Source organism: Apis mellifera, linkage group LG11 (assembly GCF_003254395.2).
Source record: "Apis mellifera strain DH4 linkage group LG11, Amel_HAv3.1, whole genome shotgun sequence".
NCBI lineage: Eukaryota > Metazoa > Arthropoda > Insecta > Hymenoptera > Apidae > Apis > Apis mellifera.
In genome coordinates, this window is record NC_037648.1 from 4,855,810 (window position 1) to 4,880,962 (window position 25,153).

General features: G+C 23.9%; 2 long non-coding RNA genes across 2 annotated transcripts; both read right to left on the reverse strand.

The window, feature by feature from the left end:
* Positions 1 to 10,769: 10,769 nt before the first annotated feature.
* Positions 10,770 to 12,948, reverse strand: LOC113219114. Its single transcript, XR_003305700.1, has 2 exons — positions 12,404 to 12,948; positions 10,770 to 10,994 (listed from the first exon to the last, which is right to left on the reverse strand). It is a non-coding gene; the product is annotated as an uncharacterized LOC113219114 (long non-coding RNA).
* Positions 12,949 to 22,516: 9,568 nt separating this feature from the next.
* LOC113219087 lies at positions 22,517 to 24,931 on the reverse strand. The gene is made up of 2 exons (XR_003305618.1): positions 24,735 to 24,931; positions 22,517 to 22,832 (listed from the first exon to the last, which is right to left on the reverse strand). It is a non-coding gene; the product is annotated as an uncharacterized LOC113219087 (long non-coding RNA).
* Positions 24,932 to 25,153: the final 222 nt, after the last annotated feature.

Consider the following 25,153-nt stretch of genomic DNA (forward strand, 5'->3'; position numbering starts at 1 on the left):
TAAAATGAATTAATGACAAGAGTTAAATAAATTATAAATAAATATATAAAAGTTAAATAAATCTGAAATATAAAAGAAATATTAATTATGAAAACATAAAATGAAATAATTATTTGAATTATTATACAATGATATTTGACAATGATCTTTATAGCATTTTTTAAATATTTTTTTACAATAATTTATCCCACGATATCCAACGATGAAACTAAATCTATCTTAATTTAGATGTAATAATAATACTAAACCAAAGATTCATGCATCCTATTGATATTAGATAAAGATAATCACGTTTTACTTCAAACGAAAAAAAGTTATTGGCATAATAAAAAAATAATATAAGAAAAAAAAAAGAAATTAAGAAAATCTAAATTCTATAATAATAGTCGATTTACAAAAGTCACCAAACAAATGATAAATATGTTGATCAGCAGAGAATTGCGACAAGTCTAGTAATTGAATGTATAGTGTCCACAAGGACAACGAGAAGGAATTAGAAATCATTTCAGGATCACCGAAGCCGAATTACCAAGACATAGTCCTAACAACTCACAGGAAGAAACTAAAAATCATTCTAATACCACTGAAGTCGAATTACCGAAGACGACATTCAACATATAGAACTTACCTCTGATCAAATATCCAAAAATATCAATCGATCAGAGCACGGACCTTCGATTGACCATGAAGAGCATCAGAGCATCTATCTAATGAACTCTTGTAATCTTTTCATAACGATTCATAACGAAAAAAGTCACGAAAATAATGAATTATAAAAAATGAGAATAAAGATATAAAAATAAAATTATGAAAGAAATTAGAAAAAAATTCTAGTATCCATAGAAATGAGAAATTCGATTTATTAATTTTTATTAATGTCTGTAGTCCAGTTTGCTTATAAAATTGACCAAAATAATGAATTATAGAAAGTTTAAACTGGACCACAGAAGGAATTCTTGACTTGTTTCTCGAAGACTATTATTGATAAAATATATTCGATATTTTTAAATTTAGAATATTTCGAAAATTTTCTAACGAGATAAAATTTATAATAAAGAATTTTGAAGAATAAAGTTTAAAAAGCGATGTAAGTCACCGAAGAGATGATTACGCGTCGAAATCTAAAGCTAACAAATAAAAAATACATAAAAAAAAATTATATAGAAATTAGAAAATCTGAAACCTAAAATAAAAATTAATTATATAACTTAATGAACACGCAATAAATTTTTATAACAATTTTTTACATTTTTCGGTATGTAATATATCACATATAAAATTTTTATTAATTATAAGAAATATATAATAAAATTAAAGATTAAGTTTCACGTCGTCCATTGTCGTCCCACATTGTCCAATGATAATAGCTTAATACTAACTTAATTTATATCTTAAAATCTTAAATCTATAATTTACAATATATAACATTTTTATATCCCTATCAAGAATACTCTCATCTAACTTAAAGCGAATAAAAGAAAAATTTAAAATTATTTATACTAAATTATTTATAATAAATAAAATTTCAATAAAAAAAAAGAGAAGTCAAAATGTTCAAAAAGCAACTAAGTAGGGTCAAATAAATAATAAATATTAAAAAAAGAACTTAAGATCGATAAAAAATCAACTTTTTCTGTCGCTCTCATATCACGACTTATATCAATGGACTTACGAAAATCAATGGACAGATGATACTTACCAGTCGTGACCAAGGGTTATGACAATGGCTAATAATTGAACGTCTTATGTCCCAACGATACAGAAAGGAGCAAGACATAAATCCCTGACCACTGGAGCCGGATTACAAAGACAACATTTGACCACGAAGCCAAACTTTGCTCGAATACAATCGATCAGAACGCGGACCCTTAACTGGTCACTAGAAGTAGAGCACTGGTCTAATGACTCCTGCCATCGTTGCATGACATGAGATTGACTTGCAATAAGTGACGAAAGAGAAGAAAAAAATATAAAATAACCAAAAGTATAAATTGAGAAAGAAAGTGAAAAACGATTCGAATAATAAGAATAAAAATTCGAAATAAAAAATAATGAAAAAGAAAAGAATATAAAAGAGGTGGAAGAGAATTAAAAAATTTTATTTTTCGCTTTAAATTATGGAGAATATCTTGATACGGAGAACGCACTTATTACAATAAACTTAATCTAATTTATATAATACATAAACTTATAATTAATATCTGCAGTCCAGTTTAATTAATTAAAAATTAAAAGTCAATATAATTAAATGAATTATACAAAATTTACACTGGATTGCAGATGTGCGTAGTTGATCGCTTTCCACAGACTATCATTGATGAAATATATTTGATATTTTTAAAATTAAAATATTTTCAAAACATTAATGAAATAAATTTTGTAATATATGCTTTTGGAAAGCGATGTCAATTACCGGGTCTCACCCACGAAGAGGTGACTACGCATCGAGAACCATTTAAACCTAACAAATAAAAAAAAAAACGTTAAAAATTAATGATTAAATTGAACAAAATAATTGAACAAAAATAAGAAATACACAAACAAAATATCATATAAAAATTAAAAAATCTGAAACATAAAATAAAAATTGATTATATATTAACTTAATGGACACGCAATAAATTTTTACAGAAATTTTTCGATATAATATCACGTATAAAATTTGCATTAATTAGAAGAAATATATAATAAAATTAAAGATTAATTCCGATATCATCCATTGTCGTCTATTGTTGTTCCAGGTCTTCCGTCGTCGTACATCCTACGTATTTCAAGATATTAAATTATCTTAAATTAACTTAATAACATCTTAATACTAAGACCATAATATATAACATTTCTATTAACATAGCATCCGTATAAAAAATCTAACTTAAAGCGGAAAAAGAAAAATTAAAAGTATCATTACTATTAATTAAAATTACAATATAAAGGGCATTTAAAATACAAATGTTGAAAAACCAATTAAATGCGATTCAAAAAAATAATAAGCATTAAAGAAATACGTAAGGTCCCATGATCGATGAAAAAGAAGGAGAAACTTAAAAAATTAATCTTCTCTGTCGTTCTCGTGTCACGACTTACATCAATGGACTTACGAAAATCGCTGGACGGATGATACTCATCAGTGACCAATCGAAGGTCATAGCGGCCTAATAGTCTTATGACCCAACGACACAGGAAGAAACAAGAGACAAATCCTTGATCGCCTTGAGTCGGATTACAAAGACAACGTTCGACCACGAAACTTAATTCTGATCGAATACTTGAGAGTATCAATCGTTCAGAGCGCGGGCTCTCGACTGGTCACTGGATGTAGAGCATCAGCCCAGCTATTCCTGCAACTGTTGCGTGATTTGTGATCGATAATGACTTGAAATATACGACGAAAGAACAAGAAAGCGGAACTATAAGGATAAATTGAGGAAGAAAGTAAAAAAAGAATTGATCGAATCATAAGAATAGAAAATTAAAATTAACATAATGAAAACGAAAAAAAGGGAGTAAAAAATTGAGAATTTTGTATTTCGTTTTAAATTAAGGAATACTTTTGATATGCATAGCTTATAATAAACTTATCTAATTAATATAACTTAATTATTAATACTCGCAGTTTATTTAATTAATTGAAATAATTAAAAAAAATTTGGATTGGATTGCAAGTGTGCGTAGTTCTTAGCTTGCCATTGCTTTTCGAAAAATTTTAATAAAATATATATTGCAATTCTAAATTTCGAAAAAATTTCGAAATTTTTAACAATTTTAAATAGGAAAAATGAAAAGCAATGCCAATTACCAGGTCTCACCTACGAGGAGGTCACTACGCATCGAGACCCATATAACAATAATAAAGTATAAACTTAAATAAATAAATAAATGTATGAAATGAATAAATAAATGAAAAAAAATCAAGAAACAAATGTTTAAATAAATAAGCAAATAATTATTATATTAATAACATTATAAATGTCAATAAAGGATAGAATAAATTAAAAATTAATTTGATTGAAAAAATAAATTTAATTAAATTAAATTAAAACTTAAAGCAAATTAAAACTGAAAAATTAAAGTAAAAGTTTAAAGTAAAAATAAATTAAAAAAATTAAAAAATCAAAACTTAAAAATTAAAAGTGAAGTTGTAACGTTAAGTTAAAAAATAAAAATTAAATTAAAATAAAAGTTAAAAGTTAAAGCAAATTAAAAATGAAAAATTAAAGTAAAAGTTTAAATAAAAGTAAATTAAAGAAATTAAAAATTGAATAAAATTAAAATTTAGAATTAAAAGTAAATTAAAAAATAATTAAAATGTAAATATATTAAATTAATGTAAATTAATTATTTAAATAAAATGTAAATTAATGAATAATTCGATAAATAAATGTATAAATAAATAAAGCAATAAGAAAATATTAATATTAATAAACAAAATGAATGAGCAATATATAAAATATATTAAATGTTAATTTAGAATAAATTATATAAAAGTAAAAATTTAAAATAAAAATAAATTAAATAAAAATAAAAATGATTAAAAAATCAAAATTTAAAAATTAAAAGTTAAATTATATTGTATTTAAAAATTTTTGAAGATATTAAAATTTAACTAAAGTGTACTAGTTTCGATCTATCTATTACGAAGATTCGATAATAAATGATCGATAATAATTTCTTCGCACGATTTTGTTGAGTGCAGTGAAAAGGAGCGCCGAGTGTCACAAAGCCTGGCGAACATATACGATATTTGCTGAACGTATCAAAATCAATTTTCTTAATATAATAGTCAATAATTTATTAATTTTTAATTTTTTTATTGTTGATTTATGGATTTTATAATTCATTACAATAATATATGTAACAATTAACATATATCTTTTTAAAATTAAAGTTTATTTTGCTATTTTACGATATTACTTTTCGACATATATCTATATGAAAATATTTTAAATACCATTTTTATGTAAAGAACTTTAGATTTTTATTTTTAATTTATATATGCAATAACCGTATTTTAAAATAATAAAAATTTAATACATGATTAAATTTAAGATATATATAATTTTTGCAAGTGAAAAATAATTTTTATATTTATATTCATATTTACATTAAATTTTTATATAATTTACAGAATACTTATATTCAAATTATATTAAATTTAATATTACTAATAATTAGTAACATTTATATTTATTTCGAAATATTATATAAATGTTATAATATTTTATATAAATAAATTAATAATTTTAATAATTTTATATAACAATATAATTTTAAATTTATAATATATTAATTTATAATTAATATTATATGATTAAGTGTATAAAATTTATTTTGTATTTTTTTCATAGTTTATAATTTTGGTTTAGTTATTATATTTATATATTTAAAAATTATAATATATTTTATTTAAAAATCATTTGTATCAAAAGAAAATCTCTTACTAACGTAAAATATATGATACGATTCAACGATAATAATATGAAAATGATTCTTCTGCCTCTTTAATTCTGCTTCTTTATTCTAAGATTATTTTCTTTAGTTCTAAGATTATTTTCTAATCAATATTTATTAATGGTAAATTATAATAAATAAATAAATTTTTTAAATTTGACTTCGATTCGAGAAATAGTAAATTCTTTCATGTTAAAAGTATAATTTTTAAGAATATAAGATATTTTAAGAATATAAATAGAAAAATAATTTAACTGTTATATATTATAATATTGAATAAAATCTAAAACAATTAAAAATTAAGTTGAATAAAAAAAGTATAATTAAATGTTAAAAGTAAAAGTAAATTAGAAGAATAAAAAAATGAAGATTTAATAAATTATATAAAACTAATATTATTCACAATATATATATACATATATAAATAATGAAGCAATAAACAAGATGTAAGTAATTATAATCATATTAATTAAAAAATAAAATCAATAAATACTATATAATTTATATCATTAATATGTGGAATATTAAATATTTATTTTAATTAAATTTTATAAGAATAAATAATTAAAAATTTTTCATTATAAGAAATTAGGTAAAATATTATAGTTTCAACTTATGAATTATTAAATATATACTTATGAATTTATTAAGAAATGACTTCTTTTTGATTTATCTTATTGAATCGTTTTCTAATTTCTTTCATAATTTTATTTTTATGTCATTATTCTCATTTTTTATAATTCATTATTTTCGTGACTTTTTTCGTCATGAATCGTTATGAAAAGATTACAAGAGTTCATTAGATTGATGCTCTGATGCTCTTCATGGTCAGTCGAAGGTCCGTGCTCTGATCGATTGATATTTTTGGATATTTGATCAGAGGTAAGTTCTATATGTTGAATGTCGTCTTCGGTAATTCGACTTCAGTGGTATTAGAATGATTTTTAGTTTCTTCCTGTGAGTTGTTAGGACTATGTCTTGGTAATTCGGCTTCGGTGATCCTGAAATGATTTCTAATTCCTTCTCGTTGTCCTTGTGGACACTATACATTCAATTACTAGACTTGTCGCAATTCTCTGCTGATCAACATATTTATCATTTGTTTGGTGACTTTTGTAAATCGACTATTATTATAGAATTTAGATTTTCTTAATTTCTTTTTTTTTTCTTATATTATTTTTTTATTATGCCAATAACTTTTTTTCGTTTGAAGTAAAACGTGATTATCTTTATCTAATATCAATAGGATGCATGAATCTTTGGTTTAGTATTATTATTACATCTAAATTAAGATAGATTTAGTTTCATCGTTGGATATCGTGGGATAAATTATTGTAAAAAAATATTTAAAAAATGCTATAAAGATCATTGTCAAATATCATTGTATAATAATTCAAATAATTATTTCATTTTATGTTTTCATAATTAATATTTCTTTTATATTTCAGATTTATTTAACTTTTATATATTTATTTATAATTTATTTAACTCTTGTCATTAATTCATTTTATATATTTTATATTTTTCTAATTTGTTAATGTTAATCGTTAATTTTTATTTTTTTTTTTTGTTTTAGATGGGTCTCGATGCGTAGTCATCCCCTCGTTTGTGAGATCTCGTAATTGGTATCGATTTTTGTATTAGATTAATTTTTGAAAATTTTCCATTGAAAATTTTCCAAAGATTATTCTTTAAAAAACGATACCAAGCTAAGAACTACGCAGTGCCTGCAATTAATGCCTCAATTTAAATTATTACATTCTTTTTGGATATTTTGGTCTAAATTGAGAGGTACTATTTTATTAAACTTTCGCGGAAGATTCTTATGTTTCTTTTTATGCCATTGAAACAAATAGTTCTTGTTAGGCCGCTGTCGCTTTAATTCATTAATAAGTATCATTTGTCTGGCGATTTAGAAAGGGTTTGTTTTTTTTTCATTTTTTCTTTTGCACTTCTTTTTTTTCTTCTTCTTCTTTAGAAGTATATTTTTTTTATAATAATTTGATCGATTAATCAAGTTTTAATTTGTTTTATTTTACTTTAAATATTAATTTTAATATTTTAGATTTCAATGCGTAATCATTTCTGTGTTAGTGAGACCTGGTAATTGGCATCACTTTCCAAAATTTTGTTTTTCAAAATTATTGCTTGTAAAAAGTATACGTAAAAATGTTTTACTTAAAAGATTCAGTAATTTTGGTTAAAATATTTCATTAATAATTTTCTTTGGAGATTTAGAAGTTTGTTTTACCAAGCTATAATTTTATCATATATATTTGTTTTACATTTGATTTTGATTTTTATTTGTACAAATTGTAGTTCAAATGTGGGAAATTGAAAGAACAAACATACTGAATAATATGTACATAGCACGACGATTTCTAGCTGACAATTTTCACCAACTTAGGTAATAATATCTTATTTCATTTCCTAAGAATAAGAATAGAAGTTAGAATAAATTTCTTTATCAAAATAAATATAGAATAAATTAATTGTAATAAATTTTATTTCATCAAATTATTTCAATATATATATTTATATATATATATATATCTTATTATTAATATTTTTTTCTTTTTCGTTATGTTATGCACTATATTATAAATAAATTTTTCAAAATAATTAATTTTTATTTAATTAATTTATTGTTTCTTTATTATTCATCTATATTTTCGAATGAAATTTGCTTTTTTAGTTTAATATATTTGGTAAATTTTATATATTTTATCTATTTATTTATCTATTTATTTAGTTTAGTTTTTCTTTTTCATTTTTATATGATACAAATTTAGAAGAAGAAATTTTTTAAAATGAAATGCACTTAAATTTTTTCTTTTATGTTTAATTTTTTCTTATTTTTAGTTACATTTTATCATGATTTTTCTTTTGTATCATCGTTATTCGAAATTTAATTTTAATTTTTTTAATTTCTTAAATTACTTATAATATTATTATTAAATTTTTTATAATATTATTTTGAATTAATTTTTTTATTAAATTAATTTTAATTCTTTATTTTTATTATATTCTTTATCAATTTTTATCAATTTGTCAAATTTCATAGGAATTTTCAACAAAATTACAATATATAATGTTTAAATTTTTCGCGCGATTTAATATAAAGAATCTTAACATATGATTCAGTCAATCAGAAAGTTGCAACGGCGCAATAACGAGATAAAGCAATGCGCATTTATTGCGCATGGTACTAATTTATCATCGAAATTCGTGGAGACGGGGCATGTATTACCGATATAAGTGCGTAATTTTGTGCAAATTTATCGATATTGCATTGTAATTTATTAAGTATCAATAGCCTACTTAGTTATTACATGTTTATATAATCGCGTATAAAGTAACATTCCAGAATGTTTGTATCATAAACATTTGAATGAGAATTTCCTTTCAAATATTGTTTTGTTTCGGTATTACTTGAATGTACATTTATTTTACGATTTTGATTTTCATTTGTACAGATTATATTCGATTATAATTTAACAAATGATAATCAATCTAGTTACGAACATGGAAATCTAGTAATGTATCTAGTGTGACAGAGATAGGCATATTTAGAATAGTTTGAAATATTCCATTTCTAAATTTACATCTATAAGTTTGTGTGTGTTATATTTTTGTTTTGCTTGGAATGCTGGCATAACGTATAGTTTTTACGATAATCTTTATTAGGAAATTGGAGATTCGTATTGGTGCATGCTAGGCTTTTGTTGATTTTGTTGAAGTTTCTTTACGCAACAGATACGTAACTATTTCTTACATAAAATTTACTTCAAGAATTAAGTTTTTTATATTTAATCAATAAGATGAAAGATAAAAATCAATAAGGTAAATAAAAAATATGGGAAAAGAAATTAGTTATTTATTGTAATCTTATTATCTATATTATTGCTTCTTTTGTATAGTGTATTTCAGATTCATCATTCAACATTGCAACAACATAACAATGAAAAGATATTATATAATTTTATATTTATATTTAGATTTCTGGTAGGTAGTTTGAAGAAATGATTGAATTTTTATATATTAAAATTTATGATTTTTTGATGAAAATATACTAAATTTGAAATATTTTCAGAATATTTTATATTGGGATTAAAAAATTATATATTTTAAGATGCTAAAAGATGGAAGATTTTTTAAAATGTATTTATAATTTAATGCATGTATATAATTATTGTGTGTATAATTTATGCTAATTAAATGAATAAGTTAATGTAACGTAGATAAATGTCAAATAAGTGGATGAAATAGTGGAATATATTTTATAATATATTTGTAATGTTATACAATATTTATTTTGCTTATTTGATTTATGTATGTATTTTATTTCTTAGTATAAATAATTTTTCAATTTCATGACAATGCAAATATAAAATTTTCTGTATATTTATGCGGAGGATCACCTGGGAAATCATTATTATTTAATACAATATATAATCATATCATTATGTAGCTAATAGTAACGATATAATTATATATTTTATAAGAAATAATATGAATTGTTTATTCGTTATTTTATATTTTTCTAGATAGAAAGTTAATAAGGTGATGGATATCAATTCTCATTTCAATCTCTAAAATATAACTCCAGCTTTATCTCATGGTTTTTGAGTGATTTAATTTTGTGTACGTATTTAGATTATGTCATGCTAGATGGTTTTTGATGTATTTTGAAGTCGATATTTCAGAACATGCCATAAAATCCAATAAGATGTCATATCTATGCCATTTTTAAGAACATTAATTATTCATCACACTATAATAATGATGAAATATATATCAAAATTCGAGAAAAAATATACTTTAAATATTTATAAATAGAACACGTATTTTTTAAATACGAAATTTAAATTATACACGAAATCGAATATGTTATTTTAGGATAGGGATGTAAAACTGATGTAACTTTTCCTCAATCGGTAATCGCTTGGTAGGCAAAGTCGAGCAAAGGCAAAGTGAGTGAATTGTGAGTGAGTCGTTTATTGATCAATGATTATTATCTTCAAAATTATAGTGATTTAAAATTAATCTTAATTATGATGGTTAATCAGATTTTAAAATAAATATATTCATTTCTAGAAAAATATCGTTTATAATGATCTTACTGAAAAATATAATTAATTAATTTTAAAAAATCGTTTTACCAAAATAAAAAAAGTATTAAAATAGTAATAATAATTTTATAAAAATGATTATTATTTTTCAAACGATTAATATAATATTACCAAGGAATATGTTGAATGATAATAATAAAAGAGGCTTTCGTTTATTAATAGGAAATAATGTTTATTATACAGTACACATATCTATTAACTTCATTTATTTTATTTCTATTATAAATTTTATATTAATAATTATATTATGCTTTGCCGTGCGACGAATGCTTTGATCATTATGCGCTTAATCTATAACAATCTCCGTAAAAAGTATAAAAACTTTTGCTTTTTTTATTTTATTCATTTATTTATTTTCGATTCTTTCCCATTCTGTAATCCACATTTTCTTTTATCAATTCTTCATTCTTCCCCCTAAAACATAGATCACCGTGAGTTTATACCAAAGTATTCAAAATATGTTGCGTTAAAAACGGTATAATCGTACTACAAGTACTAGTACTGTCAAAGTTAAAGTAATTGGTGGATTATTCATTTTTTTCTTTGTTCACTTCTGGCAGTTACCCCATTTCTCTCGAAATGATGCATCGCCGCCTTCGCGCCATTTGTGATCCCGTTATTAATTTTGTCAAAATTTTCTTTCTCTCGAAATATTTCACGCTAGGATTAGTATCCGTCATCAATTATTTTTATAATATATGTAATAATATAAATGCCGTTAATATAGCTATAATAATTACCGTTTCTTTAATGATAAATTATCTGAATGATACATTTTCTCTTCTAATAGCTATGTTTTTTACAGCTAATTATATATTTATATCTAAGTCTATATGCGAGCTTCAAGTAGGATAAAGTACGTCGTACTTTTCGGTTCGGCATAGTTTCTTTCTTTCTTTTTTATTTTTTATAATTTAACGTAAAAAAGAAACGAAAGAATTTAACCAACAAACAAGAAAAGAATTATATTCAACAAATACAGAAACGCGAGTAAATGCGAACGTCGAAAAACCTTGGTTTGTTTAATCGATTCGTGACACTGTTATTTCATGGCGATTGATTATTCTTATTTCTTTTTCTGTTTCTATCGAATGCTGCATCGATCGCATCGATCGACGAATCGACTCACTGACCGAAGAAATTTGAAGAGCGTTCTTCCTATGAAGATGAAAATTCGTGACTCGCGGCAAAAATAAAAACTTTTGCAAATGAAAAAGCGTTATGTTCAAATTTTGCATGCTGAGAAACGAAAGAAAAAAGAACTTTTATCAACGACACACAAAATTATTTCATCCACGATCCTCGAGAAACGTTCCCTCAAAGTGCGGTAAAAAATTCTTTCTCTTTCATTCTTTCTTTTCATGTTTTTCGCTCATTTCCCCATACACTCTCTCTCTTTCTACTTCTGCACACGTCATCGTGTTTAATCTTAAATATATAAATGTACGATATTAATATATATCACCCAGATTTTTGTACCGGTATGTGTTTATGAAATTTCATTATTTCTTATTTTTTGTTTTTTTTTTAATATTATTATTTATTCTCGCTTGCTTGAATGTATGTATTTAACTTTCTAAGAATTAAATATAATTATTTTTTTTATTTTATATAATTGTATTAATTTTTTTCTTATTATAATAATAATAATGATAATAATAATCATCATCATCATCATTCCACAATAATCATAATAATCGATAATCATAATAATAGCAATAATAATGTTAACCATCATCATTGTCGTGATCATAATCGCAATGATGCCGTTATTTTGTTATATCGATATACATTATATATTTATATTAAAAAAAGTTTCTTACGAAAATAATCCAAACTGGCGTATCTTTCAATCACATTGTTCTCTCGATTTCGTGTTCTCCATCATCCCTTACTTATCAACCGCCGCTCCTCTTTCTTCCTCACCATCCTCATAATTCACTTACTTCCCGCCCTACTTCTCATTATTTTCTTCTTCATTCTTTCGTACATTTCCATATATTTTTATACTAACAATTCTATTTTATTTTCGCCGGTAGAAAAAACCGAACTGCGATGAATTCTGAAGGCGGGATGCAATAATATATCGGAATTCGAAATAACTCTATTTTACACCGACTTTACACACTTCTCTTACAATGAAATAATTAACATTGAGTAACACCACGATCGATTAATTATATAGTACAGTTTTTAAAAGAACGTTCGAAATAACGACAATATGAAATCTGATATGGATTGAAGCTATATGTAACATTTATTTTTATTTATGTTCTAAATTTCTATTGTATCAAGATTTGTGAATTTTATAATATAAATCTGTAAAAATGTTGAAGAACAAATAGTTAAATTATTTACACTTTCACACTTGTAAATTAAACAAACAAAGAAAACTAAAGAAAACTAAAACACTTCACTAAACTCTTATTAAAATATTTATTGTTGCAAACCACTGATTTTTTTTTTTCTATCTCTTTTTACTGACAAATTTTCAACTTTCATATAGATTATAATCATTAAGGTTACGTAAAATTGTTTCGTATTATTCATACCAATCATTTGAAATTATGCATTAAATTTATTTATATTTTTATAAATTGTATTTTAAATATATATTAATATATGTGTGTGTTTATATATCCATACATACATACACATATATATATATATATATATATATATTATATATACGAATATGATTTACTAAATACAAATTCACAGAATATCTATTAGAAAATAACGTGATTAAACATGACTGCAAAAAACGATATTTAAATTAAATAACCTAAACGTATTTTAGCTCTTCTATAACAACATTCGATTTAAAGTATTTCATATGTGTATATATATATATATTTGCAGTATATCAATCAAATTGTTATAAATTATAATAATGTACCACACCTGTTAACAATATTACTTTTAATTATTTTAATTGTCATAATTTTGATATATATTTAGTTCTAATAAACATACGGTATCACGTAATTATTTATCGAACAAATAATTTTAATATTACCAGACGATATATATGACAGATTTTCATAAAAATATAAATTATTTATATTATCAAAAATCTTTATCTTTCTTTAATTTTCACTTTTATAAAAGGATACAATGCATACTATATACGTGTACTATATACATAAATATATATATATATATATATATATATATATATATATATATATATATATACAAAGTTATATTATATTATTTCATATATACATACGCATACGCGTATATACATATATAAACACATCAAATTAGATCAATCTTTAATTTTTTTAAATTAATTTAGATAATATGTCTGAACGAAATATTTCTTTTAATGTAAATATAATCCATTTTGTGTAAAATTTATTTATTTTTTCATTATTAACCTATTAATAAGAACATTATATATACACTTAGTCGCACATGATTTTTTATACACTTTACACAAATTCAATTGAATTTATCGAAATTAATGATAATTTTGTTTTATATATGAAATATCGCGAGTATATAAATATATATTAATATGTTTGTATATATTTATATATAAATAAATACGAATATATAATTATATATATTAATATATATATTTGTATATATTTATATATTTATGTATTTATGTATTATATATATTATATATATTTATATATTTATAAATATGAAAAGATTAAATTTATACTAATATAAATTATAACGCATTAAAAAATACGAATAATAAGTTCATTTGTTTGTAAAAAGTTGAAAATTAAATTTGAAATAATTAATTTGTAATTTATATATATATATAATATTTTTAAATTTATTATATTGATAAATTATTTATAAAATTTAAATTATTATTAAAAATATATATTAATCTTAATAGATATTTCGGATAATCAATAAAAGAAAGTTTAATTCGGAAATTAATTTTAATAATGATTAATATAAATGCCAGCAATAACAGTTAAACTTGACGTTATAAATTAATTTATTTTCGTAAAATTTTCATGTAAAAATTTAAATTGTAATTGAATTTATTGATTTTAGGTGAAATTTAGAATTAATTATAAATAATTATAATTAATTATAATTAATTAAAATTATAATGTTTAATAAAAAAAACTAGGATTAGATATCCTATTATAGAAAAATAAATTAAATTTTAAATAATTAAATGTTGAATTATGAAAATTAAATAATATGGCGGCGTTTATCTATTATATCTAATTAGGGATACTTGTTTATTAATTCGATAATCCACGATAAGAAATACTTGAGTTTAAACTTATGTATTGTTGTTTTAATTAATTTGAATAAATTTGAGTTAGAAATATTTTAGATAAAAATAATTCAAATCAAAATGTAGTATATTCAAGATAAGAAATGAGTTTCAATAAATTTAATTTTTGGATTATTTATATTAATATAAATATATAAAAGAATTTAAGAGTAAATTGAAATAATTACTTTAATTGAAGATAGTTTCAAAAAATGTACAAATTGCCCGTCAATTTCATTAAAGTTGAAATAAGTGGTAACATGGTAAAAGTACTGGAAAGTGTTTTTAGATTTACAATTTTAGTTTAAAAAAAATATTTTTTTTTACATTTTCTTGAAAAAGTTAAAAAAATTTTTTCAATTTTATAATTTAATAAATTTTTTTTTTGAAGTTCAAAATTATAATTTTTAAAATTTAAAAGAAATTGAAGTTAAATTAAATTGAAATAATTATTTTGAATTAATTTTTATTTTTATAATTAAAATTTTATAATGTGAATGAAAGTTATTAAATATCAAGAAGTAAAATTTTGTTTTGTACCTTTTGTATCAGGGTTGATTAAAATTTATTTAATCAGAAGAATTTGAAATATCTCGAAAATAAGAGAAATTTATAAAATTTATAAAATTTTTTTTATAACATTAAAATTATAAATATAAATTTAGAAATTAAATGTCGATAATTCGAACTTATTAATATCTAGTCTTTTTAGAAATAAATTTAATTTAGATATAAAAATTTTAATAAATTAAATTTTAATTTATTTTATTAGTTTTTATATTAAAAATTTATGAGATAAACTGAAAATTTTGAATAGAAATTTAATTTATTTAATTTTAATATTATGGAAATATTTTTTTTTAATTTAAAAAATTTAAATTTTTAATTTAATTTGTTTTAATAAAAATTTAAATTAAAATTTTATTTATTATATAAAAATATATATTAAAATTATAAAAATATAGAAATAATGATTAAATTAGTAATAAAAATATATTTTAAATTGAAATTATTTAAATTATATAATTTAAAGAAACTCGGCAAATATATTATTCACCTGTTTATCAAAAATATGTCCTATTGAATTTAATTTTAGGTCGATCTGCTCCATGAAGTAAAATTTAAATAGCTGCAGTATATTGACTAGATAGCATACAAAACAAAGATAGCATAATAAATTATCTTTTAATTGAACAATTGAACAAACGAATTAATGAAATAATAACTGTTTCTAAATTATAAAATGAATTTAAATTTTTAATAAAAATTCAAAAATTTAATTGTTGTGGGACGATAAAATCCTTTAGAATTTTGTTTAATTTAGTTATTTATTTAATAATTATTTAATAATTACTTAAATTTGATTAAAAGATATTTTTGATTTGTAATTTATAATTAAAAAAATAAATTACCTTAGGGATAACAGCGTAATATAAAGAAATTTTTCAATAACAAATATATATATATATATATATAATTTTAGAAAATAGAGTAAATAAAATGAGTATTAAAAATTAGTAGAAAATTTTATTTCTATATTATATTTTCAAAATATATACTTATTCAATTTTATTAACGTATTTTTAAAAATTAATTAAATTTAAATCATTTAATTCGAAGATTTTCAAATTAAATTTTCTCATAATTTTCTTAAATAAAATGATAAAGAAATGTAAGAAATATGTGGTAGTAAATAATATATTAATATTTGTAAAAAGATATTCAATTAATTGCCTAATCATGTTAATAAAATAAAATTATTAATTATTATTAATAAAATAAAACAAATATTCAATAATAAATTTTATTAGATAGATTGATTTTATTATTTATTAAATTGTTATTATATAAAATAGTGACACATAAAATTAAAATTGATATTACTAACTCAATTAACACTAAGTTTATTAGGAATTGCATTTAAAATTAAATATGGAAATAAAAATTATCTTTCATATTTAATATGTATTAGAATATTTATTGGGTTTACTATTTTATAATTATCTGGATTTTCTAAATGGTATGGAAATTAATGTTTAACAAATTTAACGATATATAAAATAATATCGAATCCTAATTAATCTTTAATTGAAAAATATGGATGAATTTAAATTTTTATTGTTGCTATTTGAACCTAATGGATTTGATGAACCAGTTAAATGAAGTGCAAATAAATGTAAAATAATCATATATAAAATTACTAATACTAAAATAAAATGTAATCAATGAAATCAATTTATAGTGGCATTAAAAATTCAAAATTCATTTCATATTCATAATATAATTTATCATTAATTGTTGGTAGTAAATTTGTAATAAATGTAGCTCATCAGTATGATAATTGTTCTCCAGGAAAAGCATAATCTATAAATGCTGCTGCTATTGATATTAAAAGGAAAAATTCCAATTCCCAATTTCTCATACTCTTCTAAGTAATTTATATGAACAATAAAATATATTATATCTAATAGAATGTGTATAAATATAAAATTAAATGAAACAACATTTACATGAATTAATTGAAATAATCATCCTATATTTATATCTTTTATAATATTTGTAACTGATATATATTTATGTTATTAAGTAATAATATTGGTTTTATTAATAATTACGTACAAACCAAGAAGAAACAATTTTTTGTGATATATCACATCAAGTGATATAGTGCCATTATAAAGGGGAGAAAATTCTAGAATCGATAAAGTTGCGTAATATAGAAAGGATTGTATTTCCGTAAATAAAAGAGAAAGAAATAATTTTCTGCACTTATTGCAAGCACGAAACATTGCACTTCCAATATCTGCAGGTTAATTTACGAAAGGGAGTACAATCTCTATGTTCAAATATATATAGGGAAATTTTAGAATCTTCAGAATTGTGAAATAATAAAATTACTTCATTTCTGAAGAAAGTAGAGATATATGCTACTTCTTTGCAATAGTCAAACAATAATTTACAATAAATAAGAATAAGATTTTCTAATAAAAAAATAACGATTCCTAGAATTAAGAAAAGAAAAATCGATTATAAACAAAAAATGCTTTTTTTAAAAAACAAAAAAAATTAAGGCGTAACGAAGCTGATACTCGAGTTACGTTGAATTCTGACACGAAAACTTGCGATTTTGATCAAAATCAATCACTTTTCGACGCTGAAATGGCTGTAAATCGCGAATTCGGGTTCGAAAACAAACAGAAATACGACATCCAACGAAAACTCGCCAAATTATGTAAAATTCTGCCATGAAAAATTGATTTTGATTAAAATTGTAACTTCTTTTCGACACGAAAATCGCTGATCGTTGAGTTACGGCGAATTGGGAATCGAAATTGATCAGAGAGACGATATCTAAAATAAACTCGCATTGCTATGACTAAATTCTTCCATGAAAACTCAATTTGTATCAAAATTGTTGATTTTCGTCACGAAAAATGCTCTTACGGCGAATTCTGCATCGAAAACGTTCTTCAGAGAGACGTTATCCAATCCAGAAACTCGCCCTGTGTTACTCAAATTCTGCAACGAGAAATTGATTTCGATAAGTTATGTAGTATATTTTCGTCACGAAAATCGCAGTTTCGGCGAAAAAAATCTGCTTTGATATCGTTGAGAGAGTCGTTTTCAAGCTGATACTCGAGTTACGTTGAATTCTGACACGAAAACTCGCGATTTTGATCAAAATTGTAGCTTTTCGACGCTGAAATGGCTGTAAATCGCGAATTCGGGTTCGAAAACAAACAGAAATACGACATCCAACGAAAACTCGCCAAATTATGTAAAATTCTGCCATGAAAAATTGATTTTGATTAAAATTGTAACTTCTTTTCGACACGAAAATCGCTGATCGTTGAGTTACGGCGAATTGGGAATCGAAATTGATCAGAGAGACGATATCTAAAATAAACTCGCATTGCTATGACTAAATTCTTCCATGAAAACTCAATTTGTATCAAAATTGTTGATTTTCGTCACGAAAAATGCTCTTACGGCGAATTCTGCATCGAAAACGTTCTTCAGAGAGACGTTATCCAATCCAGAAACTCGCCCTGTGTTACTCAAATTCTGCAACGAGAAATTGATTTCGATAAGTTATGTAGTATATTTTCGTCACGAAAATCGCAGTTTCGGCGAAAAAAATCTGCTTTGATATCGTTGAGAGAGTCGTTTTCAAGCTGATACTCGAGTTACGTTGAATTCTGACACGAAAACTCGCGATTTTGATCAAAATTGTAGCTTTTCGACGCTGAAATGGCTGTAAATCGCGAATTCGGGTCCGAAAACAAACAGAAATACGACATCCAACGAAAACTCGCCAAATTATGTAAAATTCTGCCATGAAAAATTGATTTTGATTAAAATTGTAACTTCTTTTCGACACGAAAATAGCTGATCGTTGAGTTACGGCGAATTGGGAATCGAAATTGATCAGAGAGACGATATCTAAAATAAACTCGCATTGCTATGACTAAATTCTTCCATGAAAACTCAATTTGTATCAAAATTGTTGATTTTCGTCACGAAAAATGCTCTTACGGCGAATTCTGCATCGAAAACGTTCTTCAGAGAGACGTTATCCAATCCAGAAACTCGCCCTGTGTTACTCAAATTCTGCAACGAGAAATTGATTTCGATAAGTTATGTAGTATATTTTCGTCACGAAAATCGCAGTTTCGGCGAAAAAAATCTGCTTTGATATCGTTGAGAGAGTCGTTTTCAAGCTGATACTCGAGTTACGTTGAATTCTGACACGAAAACTCGCGATTTTGATCAAAATTGTAGCTTTTCGACGCTGAAATTGCTGTAAATCGCGAATTCGGGTTCGAAAACAAACAGAAATACGACATCCAACGAAAACTCGCCAAATTATGTAAAATTCTGCCATGAAAAATTGATTTTGATTAAAATTGTAACTTCTTTTCGACACGAAAATCGCTGATCGTTGAGTTACGGCGAATTGGGAATCGAAATTGATCAGAGAGACGATATCTAAAATAAACTCGCATTGCTATGACTAAATTCTTCCATGAAAACTCAATTTGTATCAAAATTGTTGATTTTCGTCACGAAAAATGCTCTTACGGCGAATTCTGCATCGAAAACGTTCTTCAGAGAGACGTTATCCAATCCAGAACTCGCCCTGTGTTACTCAAATTCTGCAACGAGAAATTGATTTCGATAAGTTATGTAGTATATTTTCGTCACGAAAATCGCAGTTTCGGCGAAAAAAATCTGCTTTGATATCGTTGAGAGAGTCGTTTTCAAGCTGATACTCGAGTTACGTTGAATTCTGACACGAAAACTCGCGATTTTGATCAAAATTGTAGCTTTTCGACGCTGAAATGGCTGTAAATCGCGAATTCGGGTCCGAAAACAAACAGAAATACGACATCCAACGAAAAACTCGCCAAATTATGTAAAATTCTGCCATGAAAAATTGATTTTGATTAAAATTGTAACTTCTTTTCGACACGAAAATAGCTGATCGTTGAGTTACGGCGAATTGGGAATCGAAATTGATCAGAGAGACGATATCTAAAATAAACTCGCATTGCTATGACTAAATCTTCCATGAAAACTCAATTTGTATCAAAATTGTGATTTCGTCACGAAAAATGCTCTCTACGGGCGAATTCTGCATCGAAAACGTTCTTCAGAGAGACGTTATCCAATCCAGAAACTCGCCCTGTGTTACTCAAATTCTGCAACGAGAAATTGATTTCGATAAGTTATGTAGTATATTTTCGTCACGAAAATCGCAGTTCGGCGAAAAAAATCTGCTTTGATATCGTTGAGAGAGTCGTTTTCAAGCTGATACTCGAGTTACGTTGAATTCTGACACGAAAACTCGCGATTTGATCAAATTGTAGCTTTTCGACGCTGAAATGGCTGTAAATCGCGAATTCGGGTTTCGAAAAACAAACAGAAATACGACATCCAACGAAAACTCGCCAATTATGTAAAAATTCTGCCATGAAAAATTGATTTTGATTAAAATTGTAACTTCTTTTCGACACGAAAACGCTGATCGTTGAGTTACGGCGAATTGGGAATCGAAATTGATCAGAGAGACGATATCTAAAATAAACTCGCATTGCTATGACTAAATTCTTCCATGAAAAACTCAATTTGTATCAAAATTGTTGATTTTCGTCACGAAAAATGCTCTTACGGCGAATTCTGCATCGAAAACGTCTTCAGAGAGACGTTATCCAACCAGAAACTCGCCCTGTGTTACTCAAATTCTGCAACGAGAAATTGATTTCGATAAGTTATGTAGTATATTTTCGTCACGAAAATCGCAGTTTCGGCGAAAAAAATCTGCTTTGATATCGTTGAGAGAGTCGTTTTCAAGCTGATACTCGAGTTACGTTGAATTCTGACACGAAAACTCGCGATTTTGATCAAAATTGTAGCTTTTCGACGCTGAAATGGCTGTAAATCGCGAATTCGGGTTCGAAAACAAACAGAAATACGACATCCAACAAAACTCGCCAAATTATGTAAAATTCTGCCATGAAAAATTGATTTTGATTAAAATTGTAACCTTTTCGACACGAAAATCGCTGATCGTTGAGTTACGGCGAATTGGGAATCGAAATTGATCAGAGAGACGATATCTAAAATAAACTCGCATTGCTATGACTAAATTCTTCCATGAAAAAAATCTTGTATAAATAAGCATACGTTGATTTTATGTAATATGCTAATATAATGATTAAGAAAATGTCATTTCAGGAAAAATAATTTTGCAAAAAAATAAATGGCATGTTATTTCATACCATTAGAGAGAATTTCATAATAAAAATTATAAAATTATTATTTATTACTATTTCGCATTGTATAGAAACGAATTAAAAAATGGTAAATAATAATTCTATTCATTAAAAACTGAAACGACGCAATTCTACACGTCTAGTCACACGCATAATGTGAAAAATACATCGTGCACGATACATTAACTAATTGTCAATCGCGAAAAAATCTTTACTAGCTTTCAATTATGATTATCATACCCATCGCCTGTCTTTCATTCAGTAGTATTTGAGCACGTGAGTGAAGTTCTGATAATATATTTGAAAATGGTTAAATCTGAAAATACTGATAAGAATATTAATTTTTGTTCTTAACTAACGGATTGATACTTCTTAACTTAAAATTTATTTACATATTTTATTTATTTCATTTTAAATAAATTTACTTTATAAATTTAATAAACTACTAAATACTAATTTAATATTAAAATATAGAAAAATTTCAACAATGTGAACAATAAATTTATTTACTATTTGATTATAACAAATAATTGACTCTATATATCAGTCAAAATAACCTCAGGTGATTTTTTCGTCAAAGCATATTATCGAAAATATAAATGCAATTTTTAAAAGTTTCGCTTTGATTAAAAAATCTACTCTTTCTGTCGCGAAATGTCTTCTTGCACATAAAATTCATTATTTTATACGCATCAAAAAAAGAATGTCAAATTTTTAAACATATTATCATCACTAACACTGTATGATAATTGTAAATTCTATTTAAATATAATATATTATTAAAATCGGAAAACATCCGATTTTTCACTAAAAAATACTTACTTCAATACTTTTTATGTATTTTCAAATATTAATTCTTATTCATAAATATAATTAATTATATTGTAATAAAATTTTATCAATATAAATTCAATTATAATTTATTTATTTTATTAAAAATGCTTACGTTGTACAAGAAAACCTATCCTCATCTAATAGATAAAATATTAAAAAAAAAAAAATGTTACTATTCACGGATATTGTACATATCCATGGTCACTGTGTTCGTAAAAAATTCTACGTATACAGCCAGTTACCCGTGTCGGTTCGGATCTTTCATTCTGCAACATGATTAAATAACCAGAGGAACAAAAATGCATGCGATTCGTCATTAGATGCGAAGAATCTGTGTTGACATCAATCGTCGTGATCCATGGGAAGTCGTTCTTTGAGAAATACCTATAATAAAACACAATAACTTACAAATATGATAAAAATATTGAAATTTAAAAAAAAATGCAATAGCAATGAAAATAACTAGAAATTGAAATGACTCTATTTTTTAAAAGAAGTAGGAAATTTTAAACAAGTATAAAAATTTAAATAAAAACAAAGATAATTATCTCATCGCATCGATATATCGAATAATCACCTTATTATCTTGAGAGAAACATTGATTCTACCGAAAATAAATATTTTGAATAAAAATATAAAATAAATTACTATTAATATTCGTTAATATAATATACTGTGTTATCGGCATACAAACACTTACTTTAATTTCACGTGTAACTATTATATATGTTATATTATATAAATTAAATTGAGTCACACTTTAAAAGATAAATAATATTACTACGAACCAAGCATGAATCTTACTAATCGCATTGAGCGCGATTACAATTTTCTGAAAGAAAAGTTGTAATAGCAAAGAGAATTGGATAAAAAAAAAATATAATATTGTACCTCTTTGTTATGGAAAATATTATTATTTTTCTAAAACTGTTAATTAAAAATGATCAAGGAATAATGAAATCATTTAAAATAAAAAATATAATCTAACATATGGAAATAAAAATGCAATTTGTTTAATATCCTTTTATATCAATATTCATAAATATTGATATCTTGATGTGTTATGAATTACTTAACAAATAAACAATAAAAGAAATTCATACAAAAAAAAAGGAAAATAAAAATATATTTATTTTTAATATAAAAACAAACATTACCATTTCTCCGTAAAAGAACTATTGATGAGGAATTATATCAAACCGTTACTGTGATATCCATATTGAAATACATTTTCCCGTCTTGAGGTTTCTCAACAACTGTCTATTAATGTATATAAAAAGTAATCAAATTTTTATAGAATAATATACATAATAAATATACATAATAAATATTCATAAAATGTATGAAATAACAAGTACCGCATTAAAAGAAAGAAATAATCCAACCTAAAATTCTTTTGTATAAGTACAACAATTTGCGATTTATCGTAATTTTAATGACGAAAAAGATTAATAAAAAGAAATTTATTCCCTCAAAAATTATCGATTTGAAATATCAGGTTAAAATAATCATCAATTGAAATACGCATTAATTTCGTAATAATAATACGTATATAAAGATAAGAAAGTAACTATTAAAGTAAATTATATAAGTAAGAAACAATTGCGTACCTGTTGCGAAAGGAAGGGACTACTAATTGTCGCGATTTTCAACGACAAAATGGTGGACTGCGATATAATTTCGATTACCGAAATTAGTAATGGCGATGAGAGGGAAAGGGCAGCGATGTTCGGTAGGTGATCAACAAAAGCCAAGCATTCACGAATACGAATCTCCAATTTAGTAAAGATTATCGAATTTCTGGTACAAATTATAGTAAAAACTATACGTTATGTTAGCACTCCGAGCAAAACAAAAACATAACATACAGAAACTTATAGATGTAGATTTAGAAATGGAATATTTGAAACTATTTTAAATATATCTATCTCTGTCACACTAGATACATTACCAAATGTTCATATCCCTAACCACATCGGCTATCACTTGTTACGCTATAATCGAGTATAATCTGTACAATTGGAAATCAAAATCGTAGAATAAATGTAGATTCAAGTAATACTGAAACAAAACAATATTTGAAAGGAAATTCTCGTTCAAATTTACAAACAACCGGTAACTGTCATACGAAGATGCAACGTAGAAACGATAAAAAGATGTAAAAAACTATTTAATTTTGGAATATTACTTTATACACGATTATATAAATGTGTAATAACTAAATAGGGTATTAGTATGTAATAAATTACATGGCAATATCGATAAAAATTACACAAAGTTACGCACCTATATCGGTACTATACCTCCTTTGTCCATGAATTTCGTTGGTAAACAGGTGTCATGCATATTAAAACGCGCACTGCTTCATCTCGTTATTCCGCTGTTGCAACTTTTTGATTGGCTGAATCTTATGTTAAAATTTCTTATATTAAATCGCGCGAAAATTTAAATATTATATATTATAATTTTGTTGAAAATTCATATAAAATTCCATAAATTCATAAAAATTGATAAAGAATATAATAAAAATGAAAAATTAAAATTAATTTAATAAAAAAATTAACCAAAAATAGCATTATAATGAAATAATTTTAGATAAAAATTAACTAAATTTCGAATAACGATGATACAAAAGAAAAATTATGACAAAATATAAATAAAAATAAAAAAAAATTAAACATAAAAGAGAAAAATTAAGCGCATTT